A 14,195-nucleotide genomic window follows, 5' to 3' on the forward strand; every position below is an offset into this window, starting at 1 on the left:
GTCGAATCTAAAATTTAACTCTGAGGCCATAAATTGTTTCCCTTTCCTTTCTTTTAAATCACCAGACAAACCTTAAGTTTTTTTATGAATTTAAATGAACAGACTCTCAGATGAGGTTAAGATTTTTCTTATTGTGTTGTAATTGAATAAACTGATATTTAATCTGGAACCTCTTACAGTATGTTTTCTTTATATGTTTAATATGAACTTTTCCTTTATATCTTGTATATGTTTTATGTTTTCGATCCTCTCACGGCGCGGTCCCGGGATGCATTTTTTTTTCACAACGCAAAAATGCTGTACACGTTTCACTATACGATTACTGCCTTTTACGGCAAGTAGTTTCATATTTAACATTTTTATATGAATTTAAGATATAACATTGGTCAAGATGCCTACACCAGATAAGTGTATATTTTTTTTTGTGTTTATACGATCCTCTCACGAAATTTTCTTCATAACATTTGGTGCATCGGTGGTTCAGTGGTAGAATGCTCGCCTGCCACGCGGGCGGCCCGGGTTCGATTCCCGGCCGATGCACCAAATGTTATGAAGAAAATTTCGTGAGAGGATCGTATAAACACAAAAAAAAATATACACTTATCTGGTGTAGGCATCTTGACCAATGTTATATCTTAAATTCATATAAAAATGTTAAATATGAAACTACTTGCCGTAAAAGGCAGTAATCGTATAGTGAAACGTGTACAGCATTTTTGCGTTGTGAAAAAAAATGCATCCCGGGACCGTTCCGTGAGAGGATCGAAAACATAAAACATATACAAGATATAAAGGAAACGTTCATATTAAATATATAAAGAAAACATACTGTAAGAGGTTCCAGATTAAATATCAGTTTATTCAATTACAACACAATAAGAAAAATCTTAACCTCATCTGAGAGTCTGTTCATTTAAATTCATAAAAAAACTTAAGGTTTGTCTGGTGATTTAAAAGAAAGGAAAGGGAAACAATTTATGGCCTGAGAGTTAAATTTTAGATTCGACGTTGTTTTTACTGCTAAGGACGTTTTTGAAAAAACTTGCCTAAAGTTCCAACACACCAAAAAAAATAATACTTATCTTGAGTGGACATCTTGAAGTGGAGGAGAGCTCATATCTTAGCTCTATCCTTACGTCACTTGGCAAATCCGCAAGGCAGAGACTCGAACGGCACGACAATAAATTACATCAGCTATACCGTCAAATCTTACGCCTGCTACTGTTTTCCATAGAAGAAAATTATTCCCACTGGAAGCAAGAGAACAGCTTACACCGCACGGCTGTCTACCCAGACTCTCAGCTCCACCAAGGAAAACGTAGACAATGAAGCTAGGCATTTTAGAGAACGGCTAACGCAGGCTTCCAGTTGACTAAGGTGACATAATTCCTTCTGTTTTCAAGTCGGAGTTCAGAGGACATCGTCCTGACTTTTGCCGATACAGATAGAGACCCAAGTCTCTGTTAATTTTTTTTGTTATTCGCTCAACAGTTTTTTTTTTCTTCGCATTTTTGAGAAAACTCGCGGCCGGGGAGCATAATTGCCGCTCCCCGCCGGAAGCACCGCTCGATGCCGACTAAAACCTTTCCTTTCTCCTTCGCAACACACACAATTTTTTTTTCTCAGTCTCCGTCAACAAGTCCGTCAAGCCCGAAAGTCAGCGAATCCAAGCAGTTAGTGCCTAAGCGAGTCAAGAGTAAGTGTGTCTCGCCTCATAACCAAACGCGGCCGGGGAGCATATTTGCCGCTCCCCGCCGGAAAACATCCCGCTTCGTAATTACATTTTGTCCAGCAAGCCCGAAAATCAGCGAGTCAGTCAGAGAGTCAGTCAAAAAGTGAATCCAACTCGAATTTCCTTCGTCTCCTTCACAAAAACGGGCTCCCACTATGGCTTCACTTATCGCCCCCTTAATTATGGCAAAATCTTCGTTTTCAACTCCAGAATGCGGAAATAAGGGTGATCGCGCATGCGCGCCCTTCTTCACTTAGCCAACAACCGGACCCTCAATCGCCAAAAACCTGAATGACTTACATTGAAAGACAAGTAGCAACCTTTGACCTTTCCGTCACGTACTTTTCCTCTCTTAAGGTCAACTAACAATGAAAATTCTTTCTCGAACATTCTAAAGCGCGCGAAATCATGACTTGGCGAAAATTGCCTCCCTTTCCCTGCTTCTTTCACAATGAATAAAAGTTTGTTCAAGATTTACAAATAGAGGAAAATAAATAATACTCTTTTAAACTAAATAATATTCCCAGAAGCATCTGTTTTTCCCCAAAATTAAAGCCTTAAAATAAATAATTCATAATCAAAATAAAATTTAAATTTCCATAAATCATAAAATCATTCACCTAATTTTTATAACGCTATCAGGTAATTTCTCTACATAACATTCCTTTCCCCTAAGGAATTAAATTTTGGTTTACCAAAATTTAGCAGACAGACACTTCTTGAAATACCATGACTCATACTGTGCAATAAGGCTAAAGGATAACATGATGTAACAATATTTCATACGACTCCTTGGTACAGTGACGTTACTGACACATTAAATGTAAAGTCCAAAATGTGCAAGTAAAACAACAAGATTAATCAAAGCAATTACTAATTAAAATACTCAAGGAAGATCATCAAAAATAATTAATCAAAAACATCAATTAAATCACTTAATTAAACCTAGAAATACTCAGAACACATACAAAAATAAAAATAAAAATAAGGCGGTAATCACAAACAAAATATGTCTAAGATCAATCAATAAGATAATTAACGCGCCGCAGATACATAAAATACATTCCTGAGAAAATAAACACATTAATAATTCAAACAATTCCAAATAAAATATGTCACATGAACGTATTCAAACAAAGAGTAAAGACCCCCTTAAGTACTACGAAATTGAATAACTTCCAAGAATGAATCCCAAACAATCACGTCTAAGAACAGAAGCGGCCTGATCAGGGCCAAGCATTAGAAAAGAAAAGAACGTTACAACACAAGGAACCTCGGAACCAGCCGAAAATACCCCACACACAAAAATCAGAAAGAAAGAAAACGTGATTGTCCAAAAATGCAATCCAACCAAAATCAATTCCGAAAATAGCATCCAGAATACGCTGTGCAAATACCAATTAGAATTTTATCCAAGACACACAAAAATAATAATAATAATACAACCTAATGCATGTACAAAATAACGTTTGGCCAAAAATTTACAAATACTACCAAGATACACATATACACATAAAATGAAAATACAATTAAACTGTAAAAATTTCGTACATAATTCAAATGAGCAATGAGATCAGTGATACCTAAACAAAAAAAATTTTAAATTGCAATACCTAAACAAATACACAAATAGTCATTACGTTAAACCCTATCAAGTCAAAAATATTTCACTGTAATTCAAATCAAGCCAAAAAAAAAATCAACCAGCAAGAGTGAAGTGCCGCTAAAAATTTCAAACCTCACGGTAAACACTAGTGAGTAACAACACCAAACTTAAGTCCCCTTAGTAAGACCACACCAAAAAAATTCAGTAATTCTAAAAATCCATTAGGTCCACAAAAAAAAAAAAAAAAAAAATTTCAACTAGTCAAAGAAATCAATCAAAGCTGGACTGAAGCACGTTACTAGAACACTAAATAAAATATCACAAATCAAATAAAGTGTTCAAAACAAACCCCCCAATTTTAGGCAAAAACTGAGATCTATTCTGCATCAGACTCTTCCAAAATGTTGTATAGTAACCTAAGTAGCAGCCTTCAGCAACACCTCCACCCAAACAAAAGAAACAAAGTAACTCTTTACCGCGTCCATGTAAGCTGAGAAAAGCGCTGTATAATAAATGACAGACTCAAACTTTACGTATCAAGCAAACCTCCAGACACGTTGAAAGAGAACATAAGATCTCTTATCTCGGAAAGAAAAGTGCGCTGACCGAAACGTTACAATCCTGAACCAACACAATGAAAGAGATACAACAATAGATTTCTCAGATAACAAGTTCCTGTTTGTCCCGGTGTAAGAGGTTCAGTGCCACCATGAAGTGCAAGTATTTACAAGAAAACGAGCTTTCAGGACATTACAACTTCACGCAAGACCTAACTGCAAGCAACAAATGCAAAGTTCTCAAAAGTGCTAAACTAAAAAAAATACTCATAACTCGTAACTCAAAATCCCTAAAAATCACACAAATGAAGTCCATAACTCAAATTCTTCTATTTTCCTATGACCACAGAAATCTCAATTCTTCCACAGAAACTAAACATCAGAGAACTTACATTTTACGGACCTTGGCAGAAACCACCAGAAAACAAAACAAAAACCTGATACAACTATCTTGATACTACCAATTCAAATACAAAACTTAAGCCAAAACAAGAATTAACCCCAAATTCAGCAACAAGTCCAACCAAGAAAGAAAATTCAATAACTCAGATCAAATCTATTACGATTCACTAGCAAATTCAAGACAAACTACTTGTAATCAACAGAAAATTCCCACACATGAGTACAGAGCATAAGTAACTAATCTTCTCAAACTTATTTCAAAATTTTTACAAAACAAATTCCCGTTGTCACAAAATTCTCATTAAAATTCACTTTCTACAATTCACAAGACTAACTCAATTTCTACTGTTTAAACAATTCTCACATGACAACTTTTCACAAACTTAAAACTCAGAAGATAACTAATCTCAATTACTCTGACTCATTAAACTAATTAGAACCTCACTCAAGCTGAAGAATTCAATCCAAAAAAAAATATGCAAACATCACTATTGCTGATCTCAGGCAAAAATTCAAATCTAACCCATGTTAATTTTAAAACAGAATTTTGCAATTGAAAAACAATCTTCAATTTTGTTTTTAACTCATTCATTTGTATTATTATGCCTTCAGAACTTATAAAATTCATTGCTCAATACTAAATTAAATTTTCTAACACATTACACAATATACTGGAATCATATCAAAACATTGTAAATCAAAAAGTAATAATCTACTACGCTAGAGAATCATGACAACATTACATACATTTCACAAAATATTATTCAATTAAGTCAAAAAAATCAAAATTTCTCTAACGTTACCCCTCACAATTACACATTTCACAAGATTCTGGGTTAAATAATTAGCAAAAACACACACAAAAAAAAATTTCTAGCTACGCATAGCTATGGCTTGTCTCATTCAGTAAAATGATTAGAGTCTTTAATCTCTTTCTCTTAGAAGTGCTCAAAAAATGAGTCCAGTTTTTAAAGACAAGCACTCGAAACTTGTTACAAGGATATACAAATAGCATAGGATTATCGTGAAATAATTCATTTTCCATCTTGTATCATAAATCAGTACGTCAAAAATCAAAAATACACATCTAGAAAACACTCAAGGATTTCCAACAGTAAAAATGTACAGTACCTATTCTGCTACATTAAAAAGATATTTTTCCTAATTTTAAAGTTCAATTCTGTGTGCCTAACGTTAAAGTCCAAAATTCCTGAAATTCACACAAATCCTCAAAATTTATCCTCTAGTATTAACAAATAAGCAAACACAAATCAAAAACTCTAATTAATCCTAGCACATAAAATTTAACACCTTCGTAAAACATTAAGTTATACGAAATAATAAATTCAAAAAATGAGCTACCGATTCGATCCTTCACTAAGCAGAGGTCACGGCACCAATGTTATGAAGAAAATTTCGTGAGAGGATCGTATAAACACAAAAAAAATATACACTTATCTGGTGTAGGCATCTTGACCAATGTTATATCTTAAATTCATATAAAAATGTTAAATATGAAACTACTTGCCGTAAAAGGCAGTAATCGTATAGTGAAACGTGTACAGCATTTTTGCGTTGTGAAAAAAAATGCATCCCGGGACCGCGCCGTGAGAGGATCGAAAACATAAAACATATACAAGATATAAAGGAAAAGTTCATATTAAATATATAAAGAAAACATACTGTAAGAGATTCCAGATTAAATATCAGTTTATTCAATTACAACACAATAAGAAAAATCTTAACCTCATCTGAGAGTCTGTTCATTTAAATTCATAAAAAAACTTAAGGTTTGTCTGGTGATTTAAAAGAAAGGAAAGGGAAACAATTTATGGCCTGAGAGTTAAATTTTAGATTCGACGTTGTTTTTACTGCTAAGGACGTTTTTGAAAAAACTTGCCTAAAGTTCCAACACACCAAAAAAAATAATACTTATCTTGAGTGGACATCTTGAAGTGGAGGAGAGCTCATATCTTAGCTCTATCCTTACGTCACTTGGCAAATCCGCAAGACAGAGACTCGAACGGCACGACAATAAATTACATCAGCTATACCGTCAAATCTTACGCCTGCTACTGTTTTCCATAGAAGAAAATTATTCCCACTGGAAGCAAGAGAACAGCTTACACCGCACGGCTGTCTGCCCAGACTCTCAGCTCCACCAAGGAAAACGTAGACAATGAAGCTAGGCATTTTAGAGAACGGCTAACGCAGGCTTCCAGTTGACTAAGGTGACATAATTCCTTCTGTTTTCAAGTCGGAGTTCAGAGGACATCGTCCTGACTTTTGCCGATACAGATAGAGACCCAAGTCTCTGTTAATTTTTTTTGTTATTCGCTCAACAGTTTTTTTTTCTTCGCATTTTTGAGAAAACTCGCGGCCGGGGAGCATAATTGCCGCTCCCCGCCGGAAGCACCGCTCGATGCCGACTAAAACCTTTCCTTTCTCCTTCGCAACACACACAATTTTTTTTCTCAGTCTCCGTCAACAAGTCCGTCAAGCCCGAAAGTCAGCGAATCCAAGCAGTGAGTGCCTAAGCGAGTCAAGAGTAAGTGTGTCTCGCCTCATAACCAAACGCGGCCGGGGAGCATATTTGCCGCTCCCCGCCGGAAAACATCCCGCTTCGTAATTACATTTTGTCCAGCAAGCCCGAAAATCAGCGAGTCAGTCAGAGAGTCAGCCAAAAAGTGAATCCAACTCGAATTTCCTTCGTCTCCTTCACAAAAACGGGCTCCCACTATGGCTTCACTTATCGCCCCCTTAATTATGGCAAAATCTTCGTTTTCAACTCCAGAATGCGGAAATAAGGGTGATCGCGCATGCGCGCCCTTCTTCACTTAGCCAACAACCGGACCCTCAATCGCCAAAAACCTGAATGACTTACATTGAAAGACAAGTAGCAACCTTTGACCTTTCCGTCACGTACTTTTCCTCTCTTAAGGTCAACTAACAATGAAAATTCTTTCTCGAACATTCTAAAGCGCGCGAAATCATGACTTGGCGAAAATTGCCTCCCTTTCCCTGCTTCTTTCACAATGAATAAAAGTTTGTTCAAGATTTACAAATAGAGGAAAATAAATAATACTCTTTTAAACTAAATAATATTCCCAGAAGCATCTGTTTTTCCCCAAAATTAAAGCCTTAAAATAAATAATTCATAATCAAAATAAAATTTAAATTTCCATAAGTCATAAAATCATTCACCTAATTTTTATAACGCTATCAGGTAATTTCTCTACATAACATTTCTAAAACTCGTTAGTTTATATTACCAAAGAATACGAGATTCTATGATCTTCAAAAGAGATTATACTCGAATTTTGAGAAAAAAACAAAATTCGTGTGATCTAGTTCAAATGAAAAATGTGAAAGAATTTTTTGCACTATAAGAGCTTCTGAAGCCACATATATAACACAACACTAATTGAATATTTAGCACATGGATAAAAAAAATAATTTCTTATTTCGAAATGATGAAAGGATGTCAGTTTTATGAACTTTGCACTGTATAATCTACAACAATTAAAATTATAGAAGGAACATTTTCCTGGAATTACTACCATTTTTTAATTGAGCATTTTAAAATTGTATGATGTATTAAATTTTTGAGCCGCTTAGGAATATGAAATTTGTACATTAGATTTTCGAATTTCAGACGCAGTTAAATCCCCCCCCATACGGTGAGCTTTCCTGCTTTTATTATGTACGTGCAGGGAAAGTTGTTTTGCAGCAAACTAAAAAATGACAGACATTAAAAGGTTTTCTTTGTTGGTGAAGTTACTATTTTTTGACGTATTTACCCTTTCCGCTATTATAATTTAATAGATGCTTAACTGGCCCTATATGAATCTAGTGTTATCGCATAAGGTGGAGTTGAACTTCATATCGCTGGAAAGCACTCATATCGTTGTAGTCGATACCTCAGTCGCTGGAGTTGAAATTTCCTTTAGGAGGGCTTGATGAAGAAAGGAATTAGTCACAAATGAAAATTAGCTGCCGAAGCGGTGTAGTGGTTAGCGTCGCTGACTGCCGTGCTGAAGGATCTGGTTTCGAATTCCGGGAAGGCATGGATGTTTGTAAATGTATAGTGTCGGTGCGGCATGGCGGCGCTCTAAATATGCGGAGAGCTGAAAGTCCTCTCGTGTGAGGGAAAGGGGTAAAGGACCCTCAAACCTAATCTTGCGCTCCTTGCCACGAGGAATTTCGTGGGCTGACAACGTCAAACAAGTGAGCATAAGCAACAACAACACAAGTCCATTATTTAAATTTTAATTATTGAGCAGTATTATCTTGGTCCAAAATGCGATGAATAATTAAAAATGTTTTTCACATATCTAAATATTAATCGATATTAAATTAGTAAGTGATTAATTTATTTACAATTAATAACTTCTATAAGAGTGAAGGCGAAGGTAGTTAACATGCGTTTCCTTATTTTCTTCCTCCCATCACATAAAAAGTAAATAAGTAAGCGAGCCGCATAATTAAAAGAAAATGGTCTCTTCTAATATTAGAAAGATTAAATATTTTGCCAGGTTTCAAGTTACAATACTCTTGGAAAGTGATCATATATTTGTCATACATGTAACATCGACTTTCCTGTAGAGTAGTTGTTGAAAATAATTCCTATAAATTACCACATATGTCTGAACTCATTTCTTCTTGCTCTTGAAGACTCTGAGAGGGTGTTCATAAAATAACGAATAGCAGTTTGAAGTTACCTGAGCTTATGGGCGTTTACTCAGCAAACATTACTTTTCGCATAACCCCAGAATTAAAAGTGTGGTGAGTCTGAATTGAGAACGATGTGGCCTCAAGTCCCTAGAAATGGTTCTGTTTCAAAAATCTCTTGAAGTAACTTCGTGGTTTGCCTTACTGTACGCGCGGTCGCGCCATGCTCTTTATTCCAAGCATCACTAAGTTCGTCGTCAGGTAGCTCTCCCATGAACTGCTTAATGATTTCCCAATAACGATCTAAATTTATTGTTTCTGGGAAGAATGTTGAGCCCATTTCCTTTCTTTTGAGAAGCCCACCAGCGGCTGAGCGGTAAAGTCGCTGAACACTGGTAGTTCGGTCCGAGGTTCGAATCCCGCGAACGGGCTGGCTGCATGGGTGTTTTCGTGGTTTTCCCCATGTGTAACGTGTATACGAGCCAGTTTCCCTTAGAAAGTCCTCCACGAAGGCATCCCTCCTCTTAGGCAGATAGCCCTAGTGTGCTTTGCCATAATCAAATACACTCAAATACACACCTTTCTTTTGAGAGCTACAATCTACACCTCAGGCTTCTGATTATATAAACGAATTTCATATAAATTGTTGATAGAGCAACATATAAACCTAAGTTCTGTGCGTGCATGTACCCTAATGAATGGAACCATGCCTCATCGATATAGAAAACGTAGTCCAAAATATAATCACAGTTATCTGCTAGAAACTATTGGAAGAATCTGCAGTAACTGTCAATTGTATAGTTACTTTTCGAACGCATAGATGACAAAGTAGAAATGATAATTTTTTTCCTTCTTATGAGAAGAGGCTCCACTTTTCCGAACGCGGCGATTCTCGTTTTTACCGAATATTGAAAAAAAAAAAGGGGGGGCTGTAGAGGATTAAACTATTGTCAAAAAAGGCAGTTATTAAAAAATTCGATTATATGTGAGAAATGTTGAAGCCTGAAGTGTTCCATCTATGTAATCGTTATCTTTTTAACAATATTGTCAGATTTAAAATAAATTTATCCCTTCAGCTTGGAGCTCTGGCATACTAATACGATCGTTGCTATCACAGTGTGATATGAAAAGGCTTTCTAGAGATACTTAGAAGTTTAAATTAGAATATTTCCAGAAATCAAGTTGATTTGATAGCCAGAATCTTTAATTTATTTATGCCAGTTGTTGTACTTGTTCGCATGCGAGCGCACACTTAAATGTATGCGTCACAGAAATAATTTTAGGTCATACCACAGTTTGTGGTTAAAAAAACTTTTAATTACTACTGTTTAGTTACTCTTAAATTCTTTAGACTTGTGCCAGCAATAACTCACTATGGCACATGCGCAGTATACGAGCTAAGCTACGCCATTGCGTGAAAGTATGACATGAAGTGAATTAGGGTTATAGTAGTGCAAACTTTTATAATGAAGAGACTTTATATTAAAATCAGTGATTTTAGAATATATTGTTTTACGGTTGGAGGGCTCAGTGGAAGAATGATATGTACAGAACCGAAATTTTACATGAGAAAGGATTGGTTGTAAATATCTTTCTTGTAGAATGTGATATCTAAGTGGAAAAGAAATGGAATGCATACTAACTCGTATCGAGAAAAGCAATAAAGTAAGCTTTCTCAAACATGCATTTACTGCTCTTTCTCTCGAGGATTTCATTTTAAGGAAGAAGAAAAAGGAAAACTACGGGGAAAATAAAAAACTCAAATTATAATTAACAGACAAAATATTTCCAGTTGACTTGCATTTTTAAGCAGTTTAATTTGCAGAATAAGCTTATTTTGTTACAGAAGTTATATCAGCATTCAAAACAAGAATTACACTAGTAGAAACAGGAAGAACAATGTTTTTAAATACTATTCGCGTATTTCGAATGAATTCAGTGAGAAACAGAATTTAATGGTTCCATATTTGATTTATTTTTACGATTTAGCAAGTTATTCATAATGGATGATTTAACAATATCTATATATTCCAGATTATGAGCAATTAAATTACGCACTGTTGAGGATAAAAATAATTCCTGAATATTGTGACATCATCTGATACTACTGTCGTTATCTCACGCATTTTCTTCTCTTTTCTGCATTTCCCGTGGGAATTTTCGCTTTATTCTGATGGCTTGTGATGGTAAATTTCCTTCGTTCCACCATAAACAAACTTAACCTCTTTTCAGATAAAACCTGGTTAACTGGGAGTTGAGTGTACTTGCACTTAAAATAAATGTACAATAATCCAAAACTTCAATTATTATTTAATAAATTTTTAAACGACGTTCTTTTTCCACAAAATTTCGAAATTTAAATTAAAAATAATAAATATTAGAATCCTTCTTAAAAGTTATCAAAGTGTCTTGCTATTTAGTGCTCAGGTTATTTTGAATAAGATTATTTTGAATAAACCTTTTGCAGAGAATTGTCTTTTTGGAACTGAGATACTTTGGAACTGAGTGTGTTTTAAGAATCCGTTATGAACATAGTATTAGAAGCTCAATCCTCACGCCTTTAAAATAATTAAAAGTTATTATTTTTATAACTAATCTTAAATAACGTTTCGAATTTCGAGAAGGCGATTGTCTAGAATTCATTATAAACTAAAATACTAGTTCTAACTAGTCTTTCAGTATCATCCATAATTGTTTATGATATTCATTTACTATTTGCAATGAAAAGTATGGATAAAACTTTGTCTTCATTGAAAGGTTTCATCAGCAACTTTCCTAGAAAATTTTTTTAATGTTTTTATTATTTTGGTAATGGCGGAGTTTAGGAATGAAATAAGAATTAATAAAATGTTCTCCGTTTATTTAAATATTGAAGGAAATTGGCCAAAGTCATATTATAAGGTATTCCTTGCGCCTTCTTAATATGCCTTCGTAGTGTAGTGGTCAGCACGATGGGCGCGTATTCCAGAGGCCCGTGGTTCAAATCCCGGCAAAGGCGTTTCTTATTTTTCACAACTCCTGCTTTCAAAAAATACCTAATGCCTGTACAGTGGCGCCCGAACTAAAAGTGTGGTGGATGATGATTCTCCACATCCACGATTTGGCGATTGGGTCCCCTAAACCACAGTCGCCCTGTAAAAGCGGGAGTATATAAGGTATTCCTCCTGCCTTCATAGTGTAGTGGTCAGCACGCTGGGCGCATATTTCAGAGGTCTGTGGTTCGATTTCCGGCGAAGGCGTTGCTCATTGTTCACGACTCCTGCTTTCAAAAAAATACCTAATGTCTCTACAATATAACTTATCATACTTACACAAACTTATGTCTGCTGGGCATTATGTCAGTCAAATTGATAAATGATCAAATTATAGGAAATTTTCCTTGTCATGATTTAAAAAAAAATTATTTTTAAGATAAATTAATTATTCCTGGGAAATGTCCGATGTACACAAATTCGAACTGGAAGACATTTTTTTTTAAACATATCCCAGTATTAAGCCGTTCCTAGTTAGAGAAGATAATGCAAATGAAATTGCTGAGAAATAGCTGTATAGCCTTTTTGCTTAGCTGGAATGTAATTAATGTCTTTAAGCTCATCGCATGACGCATTTTAACTGTCACATGAACAATGATTAATGATTACATCAGATGTGCTGAAATTTAGCATTTTTCTCAAGTGGAGATGTTTGCTTGAAAGCATTTAACGTGATTACAAAACTTGAATCTTTTAATGATTTAGTTAGTTAGTGTCATCAGTTAAGGATTTTAGATTGCTATTTTGAGAATTTTAAAAAGGTGTACACGACGCTGCCTTATCATACAAAAAACTAAAAAATCGATACACATGTGCCTGTATGATTCACTGAGCGATCATCATTATATAATCTTCGAAATGACAGATTCTTGTCTTCAATATGGAAGAGGGCCCGTGGTATCGAGAAATATTCAACAGTCAGAGTAAGAGAGTCAACAGGCTATGTAAGAAAATTAAAGTCGATATGATGAGGCTTGGTGAGAGAATTAGTGTTGTAAATGACAGTGAACAATTGATTGGTGTAGTAAACGATTTTGAAATGTTGCTTCAGGTGAGAATAGATTGCGATCTGCTCATACAGAGGAAGACTCGAAATGTAATCTCATGGTGGACGCCCGAATTGGAAAAGTTTAAAAGACGTATCTGTGCATATAGGAGAAGCTTACAGGTGATTGGATTAGGTGATAATACTATAATTTTACGTAAGATAAAGTACAAAAGAGAATTGGATATTTATAAACGTTTGATTAGGAAGACCAAGAGAGTATATAAACAGAATTATATTTTAAGAAGCGTTGTTTATTACGATGGTTTTTATAAGACGGTAATTGGAAAGCGAAATTTACAGCTGAAGGTGAAAAGACCTGATGGTGTGGGTGATGGACAAGGTATTAATACTGTGTATGTTAAAGAGGTACTTGATTTGGGTAAACCAGAGGATATACATATTTTTGAAGAGAATGTTTTGAAATGTACTGAGAATGACTCACCATTCACATGTGAAGTTAAGAGAATATTGGGTTATAGGAATATGGCTGCTGCAGGTCCGGATCGCATACATTCTGTTTTGTTTAAAAGATTATTCTTCTATTACCAGATTTTTTTGTTTGCCTATATAATGCCTATCTTAAATTTACTCTTCTTCCAGATTGTTGAAAAATTGGTCGAATTACTTTCATCCCTAAGCCTAATGGAAAGCTAAGACCCATTACACTTTTTAATATTATGGGTAAGTTGCTAGACAAATTGGTAACTAATAGAATTTTACACTGTATGAGTAGAGGAAAAGGACAGTTCTGGCTCGGGAGCTTTAGGGAGCTCCCGAGAAGGAAGGCTCAGCCGTGGAAGGGAGGCTTATCTGAAAATGGAGACAGGGAGCCTTATCAGGAAGTGGATGCGAGTAGAGTTGTTGCTACGTCACAGAAAAAGGACGTGTGCTTAGATTATTTTCTTTTTTAATTTGATGATTTAGGCATTTAGTAGTTATATGATAATTTGTAAACTTGCTTATTTATATTGAGTTCTTAAAAACGTATATCAAGTAGGTGTTTTAAGTGACTGATACAGTTATTTTCTAGAAACAGATATAAAATAAAATGTTTCCTTCACAGTCTTTGGAAAATAATTATTTTCTTACTTGTATTTATTCTATGACTGAATATCTGCAAAATTGCTACATGTCATCACAATTTAAT

General features: G+C 35.0%; 1 non-coding gene across 1 annotated transcript; it reads left to right on the forward strand.

The window, feature by feature from the left end:
* Positions 1–469: 469 nt before the first annotated feature.
* On the forward strand, positions 470–540 carry TRNAG-GCC (transfer RNA glycine (anticodon GCC)). Its single transcript has one exon. It is a non-coding gene; the product is annotated as a tRNA-Gly (tRNA).
* Positions 541–14,195: the final 13,655 nt, after the last annotated feature.

Source organism: Stegodyphus dumicola, chromosome 1, assembly GCF_044657685.1.
Source record: "Stegodyphus dumicola isolate Sdum_Otavi_A_Nest chromosome 1, ASM4465768v1".
Lineage (NCBI taxonomy): Eukaryota > Metazoa > Arthropoda > Arachnida > Araneae > Eresidae > Stegodyphus > Stegodyphus dumicola.